Here is a 17,685-nt window from a genome sequence, read left to right as displayed (position 1 = left end):
ATGTTTATAATTAAATAAATATTTGAAAGTATATAAATGCAATATTATATAGGAGAAGTTCAACATAAGTAATTTAATGTCTAATTTGTTTATTTAAATATGTAATTCGTAGTATATGAATACAATGTAATATAGGAGATTCATTGTAATTGTTACTAAACTTTTTTTAAATAGAAACCAAGTATTTTTGTTGCAAAGGGTTGTAATATATTTAATGAATGCACATATATACAAGATCAATGAATGAATCAACGGTACAAGTCCTTTAGGTGTTTTGCTCAGTGTTCACTTAGTTCAACCATTATTGTTGAATAAATTATTATGGATAAAGAAATTCCTAATTTAAGGAATTTAGATGTAGTAAAAATTTAAAAATTTTAATTATAATGTAACCCAAAGGTATTGGACGATTGGTAAATATGATGTAACCTAAAGATCAAAATGCTAAAGAAAGTGTTTTGGTTATTCAACAGTTTGAAGCAACAACTTGTTCCAAACCACTGAAAATACAAACATTGCAATTTACAATATTTTCACTTAATGTTTTTTTAGAATGATTTCCCTAAAACACATCTACATTTTAAAAAAATTATTATAAAAACAATTATTATTATTATTATTATTATTATTATTATTATTATTATTATTATTATTATTATTATTATTATTATTATTATTATTATTATTATTATACCCTTAGGTCATTTTAAATGTTAATTTAAACATCTAATTTTTTCAAATATCTTTTTACCAACCGTTGATATAATTCGCTAATATAATCCGCTAACGCTAACCACTAACTACTGATTGTCAAACAATGACATTGCGAGGTAGTTTCTCACTTCAATTTGTTGTGTGATTTGAATACTCTCTTTGTCAACATATCCCTCAAGTAGTTAATATAATTGGATTTATTAATTTAATTTTTTTAAATTTTTTCATGGTATTACTAAAATACTTGGTAAATAAATAAATAAATAAATAAATAAATATATATATATATATATATATATATATATATATATATATATATATATATATATATATATATATATATATAGCATTATTTTGTATTATAACTTTGATATTTAATTAAAAAATAGTGCACAAAAAAAGATAATAGACAATGTAGTGAATATAATCAATTGATGAATTTGAATGTAAAGAATTTTTACATTGGAGATGTTAGTGTTTTTATGTTCAAAAACCCCATATTATAATTGGCAATATTATTATGGCATACTAAGATAGGTTTAGAGTCTGTCGGTTGGGTCTACAGTTTATTGATCAAGCAGAAGCAACGACAGAAGAACTGACACTGAAGATCTGATTTAGGGAAGCCGTTTCCTTAAGAGTCTTACGCGGTATTATCAGCTCAGTATGGAAAGACGATCAGCGTATCTTCAAAGAAGGTAATGGACCTAATCTGCTGAGATTACATTCCTCTTCTATTATCCTACCTTCTACAATCAAAGATCTTTTATAGAGAGTGTTTATAGAAGGATCTATAAGTACCAGTTCCAAAAGGTAACTGGGGTTACGCCAAATAAGAAAAAGAAACACTCCATATCAACTTTAAGAGTCTAGATCTTTGATTGTTATGGACCTTCTCATTACAATTTGTTCATGGTGATTAAGATGATGAACTTGAGAAGAGTTACTGCTACTTAAACGAAAGGACACTAAGATCACACTGTTGTGGGAACAACATTATAGAGCGTCACTAAAGTGGACTGCATCAGAGCTGGCTCTCCAAGTGAAGGGACTTCATTGGACTTCTGTATGCATGGCTCTCCATCTTCAACAATCCACTAAACCTGTGTAGACTGGGTATGTACCTTGTGTGGGGCACTTGGGTAAGATTATTGTATATCTACCTTTGTACATTGGATTATGACTTAGTGGATTGGACGCCTATGTGATCGTCCCCCAGACGTAGATACACACTGTATCGAACTGGGTAAACATTGTGAGTGTTCGCTCTGTGTGTTTGTTTATTTTTCTCTGATGTTCGCACCATGATCTATTATTACTAAGTAGGTGCTTAACTGAATCTATCAGTTTTCTAAGTCAGCAAACTATTTCTGATAATTTTCGTAAAAATGAGGAAATGCAAAATTACATGTGGTATCAGAGCTTTTAAGTCTACATAGTGACTTGGTCCGAAGGGCTATCTTATTTTTGCATTCTCTCTGTTTTTGTGGAAGTCTGTCTGTGTGTTCGTGGGGCTGGTTGTTGATTTCAGGATGGACGCAAGTATGAAACCACCAGAACTAGATGGTCACAACTACTCTTTCTGGAAGGCTCGTATGGAGATATATCTTCAAGCACAAGGAACCAGGGTTTATCGCACCATCCTAACTGGGTGGAGTCGACCTACTACTCCGAATGCACAAGGAGTTGCTGAAGAAAAACCCATAGAGACTTGGACAGAAGATGAAATGAATGCCTCTGATCTGAACAACAAAGCACTAAACTCAATTGTTGGATCGCTACATGAATCTGTTTTTACGCTTGTTACAGGGGTAAAAGAGGCTAAACGGGTATGGGAGATTCTTGAAACCAGATATGAAGGAACCAGTGATGTCAAACAGTCAAAGTTGCAAATGGTTCTATCAGAATTCGAAGCTCTCAGAATGACTGAAGACGAAACCATTTCTACCTTCCACAGTAGGGTTCAGAACTTGATGAACCGAGCCTCAATTCTTGGGGAACCATTCACTGATGAGAGAGTGGTCAAAAAGATTCTCAGATCCCTACCTAAACGTTTTCGAATGAAAGTAACGGCTATTCAGGAACACACAGGTTGGGAAAAGAAGACTGTCGGAGAACTCATGGGAAGCTTGCACACATATGAATTGGAAGTTCTTGCTGATGATGATGTTGGAAGCAACAAGAAAGGAAAGTCTGTAGCTTTTGTGGCTGAAGCTGATCGAGAATCTGACACAGACGACATAGATGATGAAACCCTAGCTCTCCTAACCAAAAACTTCAAGAAAATCTTAAAAGGGTTCAACAGAAAGGGTCAAGGTCAGTCTACAAGAACACAATACAAAGGCAACTACCCTTCATATCAAAAGGTTGAAACAACACCCCTCTCACAGAACAATCAATCTCAGACTGGGCGATCGAGACAAAACAGAAATAGTACTACAGACACAGGGAAACCCCTCAATCGGTCAGTGCAGTGTAGGGAATGTGAAGGATACGGTCACATACAGGCTGAATGTGCAACATATCTTAAAAGGAAAAAGGCTATGTCTGTAGCTACTCTTAGTGATGATGAGGAGGAAAATTCAAATGATCAATCAGATGATAATGTATGAAACTTTGTAGCGTTCTTCACTGCCACAAACATTCAATCAGACGGAGATCAATCAGATGGAGAATCATACATATCAACAGATGATTTTGAAGAAAGACATATTCAACTTGAGGCAGAATTTGCAAAACTTGTCGCTAGCTGGGAACAACTTGTGAAAGTAAATAAGAATCTGAATGACGATCTAAAGCAAAAAGATGATCTTATAAAGAAACTGAATGCTGAATTGGTCATAAAAGAAGATCTCATCACTCAGATACGGTCCAGAGAAGGAAAATTGATCAAGGAGTTGGAGAGCTTGAAGAAAAATATACAGATGATGGACACCACATCTACCTTAGATAAAATTCTAGCTAGACTCTGGCAGAAACCCTAATAATAAAAAGGGTCTGGGATTTGAGCAAGGAGAATCTTCGAACAACGCACCAAAGTTCATCAAAGAGGGAATGTCTAAGACCACAACATATCACAGGTATGAACAAGGACAGTCATCTCAGTCAGTACAAATCAAGGAAGGGAGATACGGTACGAACACTGACCAGGACAAATCAACTTATAAATCTCATTATTCGAGATTCAAAAATAAGATTGTCAAAGTTAAATATTATACTCCCATTTGTCACTACTGTCACACAAAAGGTCATACTCGTCCCGAATGCTATTTTTTCTACAGAGATCAGAGGAAGGAAAAATATCAGAATAAGACTATTACACCATTCACTAGACAGGTTTGGGTCAGAAAGTCAGAAGTTATCTGTTATCCCACCATTGTTCTAACTGCATCTACAACTGATGCTAGATGGTATTTCGACAGTGGTTGTTCCAGACATATGACAGGAAACATTAAATGTCTGATGGCTGTTCAACCTAGTAGTGGAGCTGTAACTTTTGGAGATGGACAAAAGGGTAAAATCGTTGGGAAAGGAGTCCTAAATGTTCCAGGTTTACCTCAGTTAGAAGAAGTCTTGCTAGTCAGTGGATTAAAAGCGAATCTTATTAGCATCAGTCAGTTATGTGATCAAAATTGGAATGTATGCTTCGATCGTAACTGTTGCAGAGTGAGTGACAAAGCAAATCAACTTGTCATGGAAGGAACTCGGTCTTCAGACAACTGTTATGTTTTGACAAATGAAACTGCTTGTCACCTATCCAAATCTGATAAATCAAAACTCTGGCATAGACGACTGGGTCACATAAATTTCAGAGATATGGATAAGTTGATAAAACTTGAAGCAGTAAAAGGTGTACCGAAGATCAGAATTGATCCAGAAAAAATTTGTGGCGCATGTGCTATTGGGAAACAAATCAGAACTCCACACAAAGCAGTAAGAGGTATCACCACTGAGAAATGTCTAGATCTTGTCCATATAGATCTCATGGGGCCAACACAGACTGAAAGCATTGGAGGAAAGAAATATATATTTGTGTGTGTAGACGATTTCTCCCGATACAGTTGGGTTTACTTTATGAGAGAAAAGACAGAAGCCTTCAAGGCCTTCAAGACTCTGTGCATAAGAGTTCAGAAGGAAAAAGATGAGTCTATTATGAAAGTTCAGAGATTGAGGAGTGATCATGGAAAGGAATTTGAGAACTCACTATATTCAGACTTCTGCTCTGAGCATGGTATCTCACATGAGTTCTCAGCTCCTAGAACTGCTCAACAGAATGGAGTGGTGGAAAGAAAGAACCGAACGCTACAGGAAATGGCTAGAGTTATGCTACATGCCTCACATATGCCACAACGTTTCTGGGCTGAAGCAGTACACACAGCATGTCATACTATAAATAGGGTCTACCTTAAACCAGGGACGACGAAAACTCCATATGAGATCTGGAAGGGAAAGAAGCCAAATCTGAAATACTTTCATGTGTTTGGGACAAAGTGCTATGTGCTGGCTGACAGAGAACAAAGAGGGAAGTTTGAACCCAAAAGTGATGAAAGCATCTTTCTTGAATACTCTCCGAACAGTCGTGCATACAGAGTCTACAACAAGAGGACTCAGTCTGTGATAGAGTCAGTAAATGTGGTTGTCGATGACAATCCAGAAGAACCAGTGGACTCAACAGTGATAGAGTCACCTCTACGTGATTTAGATGCAAGTTATAACAACAGTCAGCTCAAACCACAAGATTCATCAGATGAAGATCAAGAAAGTTCGGAACAAGAGATAGATCTCATGAATGATGTTGGTAAAGACAAACCTACCAGAACTCAGAAAAACCATCCATCAGATAACATTATTGGAGATCTGTCAGATGGAATGAAAACCAGAAGCAGAATAAGAAATAATCTGACAGAAATATCTGGGTCTTACTGCTATACCTCAAAGATAGAACCAAAAAATGTCAAAGAAGCTCTACAGGATGATCTGTGGATCAATGCAATGCAGGAGGAACTACATCAGTTTGAGTGGAATCATGTCTGGAATCTTATACCAAGACCTGATGGTGTTAACGTAATAGGAACGAAGTGGATCTTTAAAAATAAAACTGATAAAGTAGGGAATATAGCCAGAAACAAAGCTCGGTTGGTGGCTCAAGGTTATACACAGATTGAAGGGGTTGCTCCTGTAGCTAGACTTGAGTCAATTAGAATCTTGCTGGCTGTCGCTTGCATTTTGGGATTTACATTATATCAGATGGATGTCAAGACAGCGTTTCTGAATGGGTATCTCTATGAAGATATCTATGTGGCTCAACCTAAAGGTTTTGAAGATCCAGAACGTCCTTCGTATGTCTATAAGCTTCGAAAAGCTCTCTATGGTCTTAAACAAGCTCCACGGGCCTGGTATGAACGTCTGACACAGTATTTGCTCCAGTACGAATATAAACGCGGAAGTGTTGACAAAACACTGTTTGTCAAATCGACAGGAAGTCATGTAACCATCGCTCAAATCTATGTTGATGACATTGTGTTTGGATCAACCTTGTAGAAATACACTGATGAATTAGTACAAGTCATGGAGGGAGAGTTTGAAATGTCCATGGTTGGTCAACTGACGTATTTCCTAGGTCTACAAGTCAAGCAAAGTTCTGAAGGATACTTTATTTCACAAGAAAAGTATGCTAAGAATCTTGTCAAAAAATTTGATCTGGAATCATGTAAACCATCCAGAACAGCGATCTCCACTTTTACAAAAGTATCGAAAGATGAAACTGGTATATCAGTGGATAACACAGTCTATCGTAGCTTGATAGGCAGTCTGTTGTATCTAACAGCCAGTCGACCAGACATAATGTTTAGTGTTGGAATCTGTGCAAGGTATCAATCTGACCCAAAGGAATCACATCTGATAGCAGCAAAACGCATTCTGAAATACGTGAAAGGAACGATACAGTATGGTCTTTGGTATTCCAAGGATAGTGAACTAAATCTGGTTGCATATTGTGATGCTGATTGGGCAGGGAATGTTGATGATCGGAAAAGTACTTCTAGAGGATGTTTCTTTGTTGGGAAGAACTTAGTATCCTGGTTAAGTAAGAAACAGAACTCTATCTCACTAAGCACTGCAGAGGCAGAATACATAGCCGCAGGTGGTTGCTGTACTCAGTTGGTTTGGATGAAACAGATGTTTTTGGATTATGGTCTTACACAAGGAACAATGACACTTTTTTGTGACAATGTCAGTGCTATTAACATCTCCAAGAATCCTGTTCAACATTCCAGAACGAAGCATATTGACATCAGGCATCACTACATCAGAGACCTGGTTGAATCCAAGGAAGTTGAGTTGGAATACATTCAGACTGACAAACAACTGGCGGACATTCTGACTAAGCCTCTGGATGCTAATCGTTTTGAAATTCTCAGATCTGCTCTGGGAATTTGCAGAATTGACTGACTAAAGCAGTAGGTCCGTCAGAGAGGAGTTGGTTTAATACGGGTCAGTGTTATGACTTTGAATTTCCTTAAAGACTCTTCTCTTTTTATGTTAAGAAGATCTTCTAAGCTTAGTCTTCTCAAAAGATATCCGAAAAGATCTCTATGCTTTTTGAATTTCAAATTCCCCTGGGTTCCGTTTCCTTCCTAAAAAGGAGCTGTACCGTTGTGTCCATCAATCACTTCTGCATGATATTTTGACTTGCCGCATTAATTAGGGTTTATCACCCTTAAGACTATATGATACCGGGTCAAGAAGAAAGAAATCACCTCAGCTCCCATCTCTCCACTTCCCGTGCTTAACTGCTATCGGTGTTCTATTCTTCTCCTCGCACTTAATCTTAAATGGCAGACCCCGTAAAAAACATCATTATTAAGCTTGGAAGCAAGGTACATCCTCCGGCGGCAGCCCTCAAACACATTCAGACGCTTCTACAGTTGGCTATGAAGAAGAAGCTCAAGCTTGATCCTCTGCTTCGCGACGAGATTCTGGTGACTGTTATGACCAACTATCCGGAATTTTATGATGAATAGTCGGCAGATGATGTAACTGAACTTCTTGTATTGGTCGCCGAAGCCAGTGATGACGTCTCTCCAGTGTTTATTCCAGAACCCTTCGATGGAAATCGGGCCGGGGCATTCCTTCAATATTTTGCTCAACGTGCCCTACAATCTGTTAAAGAAGCTCGACGTCGAGGGGAGTCCCAAGCTCTGTATCTTGAAGCTGCTCAGAGAGAAGCAACACACAGACAGGAGATTCTTCGACAACGGGTAAATGATTCTGAAACTCCTATTGAAATTTCTCCTGATAGACCTGTTGATTCTTCTATTCCATCGTCTGTGTCTGTTTTGCCTGAAAATCTATCTGCTTTGGGTTCCGAGAAGTCCCATGTGAATGTCAATCTTCTATCTTTGCCTGTGACTAATGTTGATGATGAAAAATCTGATGCATTGCGTGTGTCTGATGAGAAAACAAAGTCTTCTGATGAGCCAAATCCACTAAGTCTGGTTGTTTATGCTTCTGAGAATATTGCTCTGCCTCCGTCTGAAACTGTAAATTTCTCTAAAGAGGCTTGTCCTGCTGTTGATCCTCCTGCTTTACCTACAACTGTTAAACCTGTTGATTTATCAAGTCCCCACAAGTCTGAAAAAACAGGTGGCGTTCCTGTTTACACTGCAACATCTTTAGGAGAAAGCCTGGAACATGTGCGACATTTTGCTGGATTACCATATGCTTCAATCCCTCAACCTTATCGAGTGATACACCCTTCCGAATCCTCCAGTGAAGATGATAAGATACTGGCTAAGGTGTATGGATCCCAAGCACCTTCTTCTGCTGCCCCTACTGTTGAGGGAACTGCTCATCCTGATTCCACGAATTTCCGAATTCGAGAGATATCAAATATTGTTGGGAGCTCATCTGCAAATGTTTCTGAGTCTAGCCACTCGGTCACTCCTGTTCAGTCCCCATCCAGAGAAACAAGACGGACAAAAAGGAAGAATGTTCCAACAAAGGTTGTTGTTGAAACCAGTGCTGATAATGTAGATGTGGATCAGCCTGTGAAAAAGAGAAAGTCGAGTGAGATTGCTAAGCCTGAAGGAGACCCACCTATCCACCAAGTTTTCAAGACACTACGTTCCTCTGTTAAGCAACAAGGAACTACTGCTGCTCAAGCTACTTCTGCACCAGCCCCCTCTGCCAGAAAATGGAAACCTACTACAAGGTCAAGAGGTCGAAGTGTAACTCCGGAGGTTCCACCTATTGAAGGAATTGATTCTACTATTTACAAACCTCAGTTTGTATCACCTGCTGCACAAACAAAATGGGCCACTATGGTCAGAAGGGAGCTGATTGTCCAAAGAACTGTGGATGAGAATCAACTGAACTCTGTTTGTGATATTCTGCCCTTGCTGAATGAAGTTGGTCTTTTGAAAACTGTTACAGATGTTTGCCCTTACTCCAAGCTGCTCACATATGAGTTCTATTGCAATCTCAGTGATGAGATTGACAGTCTCACAGGGCCACGACCGATGCAAATCTTCATCAGAGGGAAGTGGTATGATTTTGGGCCAGATGTAATAAATAAATACTATGGCTTGCCTACAGTGCAAGAAGAAGTTGTTACTGAATGGGACGTGGTGGCCAAAACTCTTACCGGTGGACATACTACATCCTGGCCTACAGGAGATAAGGACTATTTGCTGAGCTCGCATCTCACGTCTAGATATGTCATCCTACATCGCCTGGCTCTGCACAACTGGCTTCCATCAGCTCATTTCAACACAGTTGGCAAGCTTCTGGCAGGGTTCCTATTTAGAATTGGAACTAAGATGCAGTGTGATCTGGGCAAATGGATTTTTTATCATGTTCTAACTCTGATTCATCCCCGGGAACAGAAGGTAAGACTACCGTTTCCAAATCTGAATTTTGGCATCCTTACCTCTCAGGGTCTTAAGCCTATGCCCAGCGAAGTGATCAGTCCGACGCTGCTGTATACTGTTGATAAACGTCTTCTCTCTGGAAATCATATTAAGGATGTCGTTCCTGTGACTGCCCCATCCAATTCGGAACCTGATGCTCTGAATGATGAGTCTCCTCATGCTAAAGATGAGAAGCTTTCCGCACAATTGAAGGCGCGAGTTGCTGATCTTGAGACGGTGCACGGCATCATTGCCAAGCAACTGACTGGTGCGCGCACTGAGCTAGCTACTGTTCTTCTCCGCATGAGCTTGTCTGATACTGCTGCTGCTGCTGAGGATCCTGTGATGTCTGACTGTGGCTCTCCCTCAAATGCTTAATCTTTGACTACCATTGGCAAAAAGGGGGAGTAGTAAACTCAGGGGGAGTTTTTTTGTTATCGAGTACCTTCTGGCCCTGGCTGGGCGTGACTGTTTTGATATTGTTTGTTTTTGTTTTTAGACTACTTTGGATCTTATGTTCGTTTTAGTCTATGTAATCTTTTTGGACACTTGGGTTGCTTCCTTTAATAACCTATCTTAGTTCTTTTTAAAATAGTTGAGTTGTTTTGCCAAATAATAGCCAAAGGGGGAGTTTGTTAGTGTTTTTATGTTCAAAAACCCCATATTATAATTGGCAATATTATTATGGCATACTAAGATAGGTTTAGAGTCTGTCGGTTGGGTCTACAGTTTATTGATCAAGCAGAAGCAACGACAGAAGAACTGACACTGAAGATCTGATTTAGGGAAGCCGTTTCCTTAAGAGTCTTACGCGGTATTATCAGCTCAGTATGGAAAGACGATCAGCGTATCTTCAAAGAAGGTAATGGACCTAATCTGCTGAGATTACATTCCTCTTCTATTATCATACCTTCTACAATCAAAGATCTTTTATAGAGAGTGTTTATAGAAGGATCTATAAGTACCAGTTCCAAAAGGTAACTGGGGTTACGCCAAATAAGAAAAAGAAACACTCCATATCAACTTTAAGAGTCTAGATCTTTGATTGTTATGGACCTTCTCATTACAATTTGTTCATGGTGATTAAGATGATGAACTTGAGAAGAGTTACTGCTACTTAAACGAAAGGACACTAAGATCACACTGTTGTGGGAACAACATTATAGAGCGTCACTGAAGTGGACTGCATCAGAGCTGGCTCTCCAAGTGAAGGGACTTCATTGGACTTCTGTATGCATGGCTCTCCATCTTCAACAATCCACTAAACCTGTGTAGACTGGGTATGTACCTTGTGTGGGGCACTTGGGTAAGATTATTGTATATCTACCTTTGTACATTGGATTATGACTTAGTGGATTGGACGCCTATGTGATCGTCCCCCAGATGTAGATACACACTGTATCGAACTGGGTAAACATTGTGAGTGTTCGCTCTGTATGTTTGTTTATTTTTCTCTGATGTTCGCACCATGATCTATCATTACTAAGTAGGTGCTTAACTGAATCTATCAGTTTTCTAAGTCAGCAAACTATTTCTGATAATTTTCGTAAAAACGAGGAAATGCAAAATTACAGGAGAAAAATAAAGACAATATAACTAATGAAATTATTTCTCTTAATTAATTTATTGATAATGAATAATTTTTTTTTAATAAAGACATTGTAGGGACAATGTAGCAAATATAATCAATTGATGAATTTGAATTTTGAATGTAAAAAAATTTTATATTGGAAAAAAATAAAGACAATATAACTAATGAAATTATTTTTCTTATTTAATTTATTGATAATGAGTATTTTTTTTTTTTTGAATAAAGGCATTGTATACACATAATTCTAAATTAAAGAAATACATATGTATTATTTTTTGTTGTACCTACTAAATTATTATTTAATAATTTAATAAGAGTGAAATAGAGTATTAATTATGCCAACTTTGATTGGGATGTGGTTCGAACCTAAGACCTTTTTTACTGAAATCAATAAGTAAGTTAACAGTGAACTAACAGAAATTAACGAAAAAAATAATATTTAACGGAAAAGTTAACGGAAAATCATATTCATTAAGGATAAATTAGGAAATCTTAAGGAAAAATTAAAATCTGATCAATCTGAGACATTGATTTGATTAAAAACTTAGACCGCCATTTTTTCTAATCATTATAGGCCTAACTCTCTTGGGCTCTTATTAGTATAGTAGATAGTAGATATAACCAAATGGGAAAATATCAATAAAGTTGTGGACTAAATATTGTCAAATTAAAAGTGTGTGACAAAATATAGCAATGTTATAATAATTGTAGAACTAAAACTGAAATTCACCCTTATTTTCATTTATTTTATTTTATTTTATTTTTTCATGTTCAATTTTATTTAATTTAAGGAAAAATTGCATCTTTAGTCTCTGAGTTATAACCAAGTTTCGACTCAGTTCCTAAGTTATAGTTGTATCCGAGTTTAGTTCCTCAGTTATGAGCAAAGTGACGAGTTTGATCCCTGACGTTAGTGGTGTGTTGACAAAGTTAATTCCATGCATGGATAAAGAAGTAAATTCCTTAATAAAACTTGTAAATTAGCCAGCATACTTTCTCCCAAATCGACAAAAGTCCTAAGTTGCTTATGTAATCAGTGAAGAAATTCTACTCCCGTTTTTCTAAAAAAATCAAATTTCAATATTTCAATTCTATTTAGTATAATAAAAAAGAAACAACTTAAATTACAATTTTTGACAAATACAAAAATTTGCTCCATAACATGGACAATCTTGTTATCTTTTCCCTCGATTAGCATAAATCCATGAAATTTTGATAGGTAATAAATCATCATATCTACATCAAAAATTATGCCCAAATTGGGGGGAAAGATGAAGTACCACAACTAAGAGATGACATCCTATAATTAATGGCTAAATTAGTTCATCAATACGGAGAATATTGATTATTTATTTAAACATATAAAATAGAGAATCAACTTTGTGAATTTTGCAGCTTGGAAGTGGACGAATTTGAGATTTCAAGCTTGGGGAAGAAAAAGACCTTCGATTGTAAGTTTAAGAAGAAATGAATGACTGTTGCACAATGGGTTTCAACATAAGAATGAATTATAATTTGAAATTCATATTTTAACCCTCTATTATTAAATTATTTTTAAGTTTTTCGTTAGCCGCAGACGGAGTATTAATGCTGAGGACCAAACTCGCCACTTCGCTCATAACTGAGAGACTAAACTCAGATACGACCATAATTTGGGAACTGAATCAGAACTTAATAATAACTCAGAGACTAAAGATGCAATTTTCCCTTACTTTAAACCTTGAATTTAATTTTTTTTAGTTTAATTTCTTGTGTTAGTGATATCAAGTAGGACATCCTGCCTATCCTAGCATTATCGATCCAATTGTTGGCCCCGAGGAGAGAGTTGAATAGACTTCTATAATATTTTTGATTAATAATTTAGCACAAGTGACGTGCAAAACGGGAGTATTTTACACTCATTTTTAAAATTGGTTTGCAGCTTGGTCTAGAGTCTCGCGTTAGTGAAATGTGCTTGAGTGCATTAATTTGATATGCCTACGCATATCCTTGTTCCCAAAAAGTTAAATTCCTAACTTTAAGGGTGTCTTCCGTCCCGATCTAACAGAGCATCTAAACACATCTGAATACATAAATTAAATCTTTGTTTACTCAATTCGCACAAGGAGTTCCCCTCACTTTGAAAGGTTACTCCATATTGTTATTAATGAGACTCAATCTCGAATTACTTTTTTCAAACTTCACCCCTATAACCAACTGAGCTGTCCGAACTACATAACCATATGCTAGACTTATCTATCGACGACTAACGCATTTAATTGTCCAGAGCAAGGTTCCAATTAGACTAATTTGTAAAGGCAAAAATTATGACTTTGATTCTTTTTTAAATTGTAAGAAGATATGTAATTATGTATACAATTTAGTATTGGTAAAACTAAGTTCAAGTCCGATCCTTAATGTCAATTCAATGACCTTGTGGTCTAGTGACACAAAGTTACTCTTCCATATAAGAGGTCATGGGTTTGAGTCTCAGTGTGAGCATTTGACTTTTTGTATTTCAGTAGAGAGTTAGTACTCAAAAAAAGTTCAAGTCCTTTATTTTTTAAAATAATATATATTATACAAAAATTCATCAAAATTTAAAATTTTAGACATGAAATTTAATATTTTTGTTGAAAATTTTAAAAACTAGAAATTTTTATTATATTTTAAAAAGTAAATGTTAAAACTTAAAATGAAAAAAAAAAAAAAAAAAAAAAAAACAGAGTTTAAGTGAAAGGTTTATGAACCGCTAAAGAACAATATATTAGGGGGCGTTTGGTTCACGGAATCTTTGATTACCCCAGGTAATAGAATTCCATGGAGGTAAGTAATGTGAGATTTTGGAAATGTAAAATTACCTGATGTGTTTGGTTAAAGTTGTAGGAATGTAACATTAACTTGTTTGGTTGAATGTTATATTTTAGGTCATATTACATCAATTATTTAAATGCCCTCATAAAAATGGAAAGGTGTAAATTGCAAGTTTTTTTTTTTTTTTTTCATAATTCAAAATTTATGAGGGCATTTAAATATAACTGCTACTACTGCTACTGCTGCTACTATGGCTACTACTGCTACTGCTGCTACTATGGCTACTACTGCTACTACTACTACTGCTGCTACTACTACTGCTACTACTACTATTACTGCTACTGCTACTACTGCTACTACTACTACTACTGCTACTACTACTACTACTACTACTACTACTACTACTACTGCTACTACTACTGTTACTACTACTACTACTACTACTACTACTACTACTACTACTACTACTGCTACTACTACTACTACTACTACTACTACTACTGCTACTACTACTACTACTACTACTACTGCTACTACTGCTGCTGCTGCTACTACTGCTGCCACTGCTACCGCTGCTACTGCTACTGCTACTACTACTGATGCTGCTACTACTGCTGCCACTACTACCACTACTACCACTACTACCACTACTACTGCTACTGCCCACTACTACCACTACTACCACTACTACCACTACTATAATAATAATAAGAATAATAATAATGATGATGGAATGCATACCCTGTAAAGATGCTTCACAGACCAACCAACACCAACAAAATTTTAATTAAAATCTATAGATATGCAATTCCTGCTAATTGATTGTCATGTTACATAATTTGTGATGAGTAACAAAATATTACAATTGTAATCTACTTCATTTCACAACCATCCAACAACAACAAAATAACAGCCACATATACAACCTCATATCCGTACAGATTACAGACCATCCAATTCACAAACCATCTAACAAAATTTACATTAACATATGCATTATCTGCACACAAAATAACAGCCCCGTATCCATATTAATTCACAAAAAAAAAAAAAAAAAAAAAAAAAAGTATACAAGGGCAACAAGCAGTCTACACACCATCTCCACCACGAAAATCATAGGTTGGATGATATGCATTGATCTCAGATAGTCGTTTCACCACATAGTGGCTCGTAAGGTCCTTTGGCAAAGCAAAGAACGTATCAAGCTTGTGTGCATCTTTCAAAATATGTTCACCAACATTTATGACCTCTTCTGTAGAAAATCCTGGTAGTTGCATTATCTCTTCAAAGATCTTCATCTTCCTACTGTTGTTCTCAGCTTCATTCTGGAAATATGTTGCCACATGTTTGTGTGCACCTACATAATCCTGGATCTCTACCACCAAGAGATGTAGACGGAAATAGAGATGGAGTACGTTTCGCGTGGAATACTGAATGCAAGGTCTCTGTAATGAATAAAAGAGAAATAAATGAGGGCAATTTTGGAATATTGAAAAGTAATCTGACATTACCTAACCAAAACTTGGTAATCAAATTACCTCAAATATACTCTCATTTCCTACGTGGCAGTAATCTTGCATTACTTACCCTCTCAGATTACCTAAACCAAACATGGTAATCTAAGATTACATTTCTCAGGTAATCTGAGATACCTTGAACCAAACGCCCCGTAAGGGGGGCGTTTGGTTCACGGAATCTTGGATTACCCCAGGTAATAGGATTACCTCCTGGAATGTAATGTGAGATTTTGAGAATGTAAAATTACCTTATGTGTTTGGTTTGGATAGTGTAATATAATATTACCTTGTTTGGTTTAGGGTTATATTTTAGGTTGTATGGATCAATTTACAATAATGTCCTCAGTAATATATATATATATATATATATATATATATATATATATATATATATATATATATATATATATATATATATATATATATATATATATATATAATTTTCAAATAAGATATTCTTATTCAATATTTTCTCTCTAGGATTTTCTAGGGTTTTGCCTCCTCTCCTAGGGTTTTGCTAGTTTTTCAAGCTTTTTCCGGCAGTTTTTCCCGGTTTTCGGTTGGAGGAGTGGTGCCACGGACGACGCATACTACTGTGTAGCTCGGCTTAACGTTGGAGGGCGCCATGGCGAACGACGATGCTGCAGATGACCGTGTTGCTGCTTTGACGAAGCGCTGGGCGGACATAGCCATCAAGGAGGAAGAGGAAAATTTTGCACCGGTTGAGAAGGAGGTGGAGGAAGGTGCTGAACCCCCAGTGTGAACTTGGACCTTGGTGGGCAGGTTTTTAACGGCTAAGATGGTGAAACTGGAGTATATGAGGCAAGTTTTGGCTTCGGTTTGGCAACTGGTGATGGGGGTGACGGTGACGGAGATCCAGAAGGGGCTCTTTCTATTCGTTTTCTTCCATGAAACGGATGTTCAATATGTTCTAAATGGAGGGCCATGGGCGTTTGAGAACAGTACCCTGGTATGTCGTTTTGTTGGAGATGGAGTTTTGCCGATTGATGTGGCCCTGGATTTTGTTGACATGTGGGTGCAACTTCACGATTTACCCATGGGCTATACGACACAACCAATTCTTGAGCAGATTGGTAACTTTATTTGTATCTTTGTTAAGCATGATGAGAGGTTTGTGGGGGCGCCTTGGCTATCGTTTTACCGTATAAGGGTGTCGATCCCAGTGAACAAACCGTTGCGAAGGCGTATGAAATTGTTGAAGCGTGACAAGACCACGTGCTGGGTCAACTTCAGGTATGAGCGTTTCATACTTTTTGCTTCTTTTGTGGTTTGTTGGGGCACTCGTATAAATTCTTTGTGAAGGCTCGGGTTTCTACGGTTCCGATTGAACAATACCCGTATGGTGCGGAGATGAGGGTGGGGGGTGGTCGGGGTCCGAGGGAGGTGAGGGAAAGTTGGTTGGTTCCGGTGGGTGGCAGGCCGAGAGTCATGGAGGGGGTGGTTGCGGCAACGGGGAACCGATCCGGTGGTGGGATGGGTGAGGAGGGAGTTTTGGTGGTCTCGGTTGGTGGGGAGGTGGCCGAATCGGTGGTGGAGGCGGTGGCTAAGAGGAGGAGGGAGGGGGGTATGAGGGTGGTAGGCGGGGTGAGGGGGAGGATACTACTATGGCAGATGTGTCAAAAAACATGTTTATGGCGAGAGCTGCTAGGCAGTCCCGCCCATCATTATGAGTACGTTAGCTTGGAACTGCCGTGGCTTGGGTAATCCACGGACAGTTCAGGAGGTGGTGGACATGGTGTCCCGTAAGCAACTCGACTTTGTATTTCTGATGGAAACTAAGGTAGGACGCGATCATGCTAAGCGTCTTTGGATCAAGATTGGCTTTGAGGGATTGTTTTATGTTGATAGCAGTGGTTTCAGAGGATTAAGTGGTGGTTTAGCGTTGTTCTGGAGGAAGAATAATACGGCAAGACTCCTCAATTACGCAAAGAACTATGTTGATATTGAGGTAACTATAGTTGGTTTCCCGATGTGGCGTATGACGTGTTATTATGGTTTCCCGGAACGAACCAGGCGTATTAAGTCATGGGACCTTCTGAGGGCATTATCAGCTAGATCCGGCCTTCCATGGATCGTAGTGGGGGACTTCAATGATTTATTATTCTAGTATGAGAAAAGATGGGGAAATCCACATCCGAAT

At 37.6% G+C, this 17,685-nt stretch overlaps 1 long non-coding RNA gene across 1 annotated transcript; it reads left to right on the top strand.

Moving 5' to 3' along the window:
* The first annotated feature begins 478 nt into the window (after positions 1-478).
* LOC109151257 lies at positions 479-15,638 on the top strand. The gene is made up of 4 exons (XR_002049273.1): positions 479-489; positions 5,372-5,376; positions 9,316-9,320; positions 15,471-15,638. It is a non-coding gene; the product is annotated as an uncharacterized LOC109151257 (long non-coding RNA).
* The last annotated feature ends 2,047 nt before the right edge of the window (positions 15,639-17,685 follow it).

This window comes from Ipomoea nil, unplaced genomic scaffold, assembly GCF_001879475.1.
Source record: "Ipomoea nil cultivar Tokyo-kokei standard unplaced genomic scaffold, Asagao_1.1 scaffold2283, whole genome shotgun sequence".
Taxonomy (NCBI): Eukaryota; Viridiplantae; Streptophyta; class Magnoliopsida; order Solanales; family Convolvulaceae; genus Ipomoea; species Ipomoea nil.
This window is presented reverse-complemented; position numbering and strand designations above follow the sequence as displayed.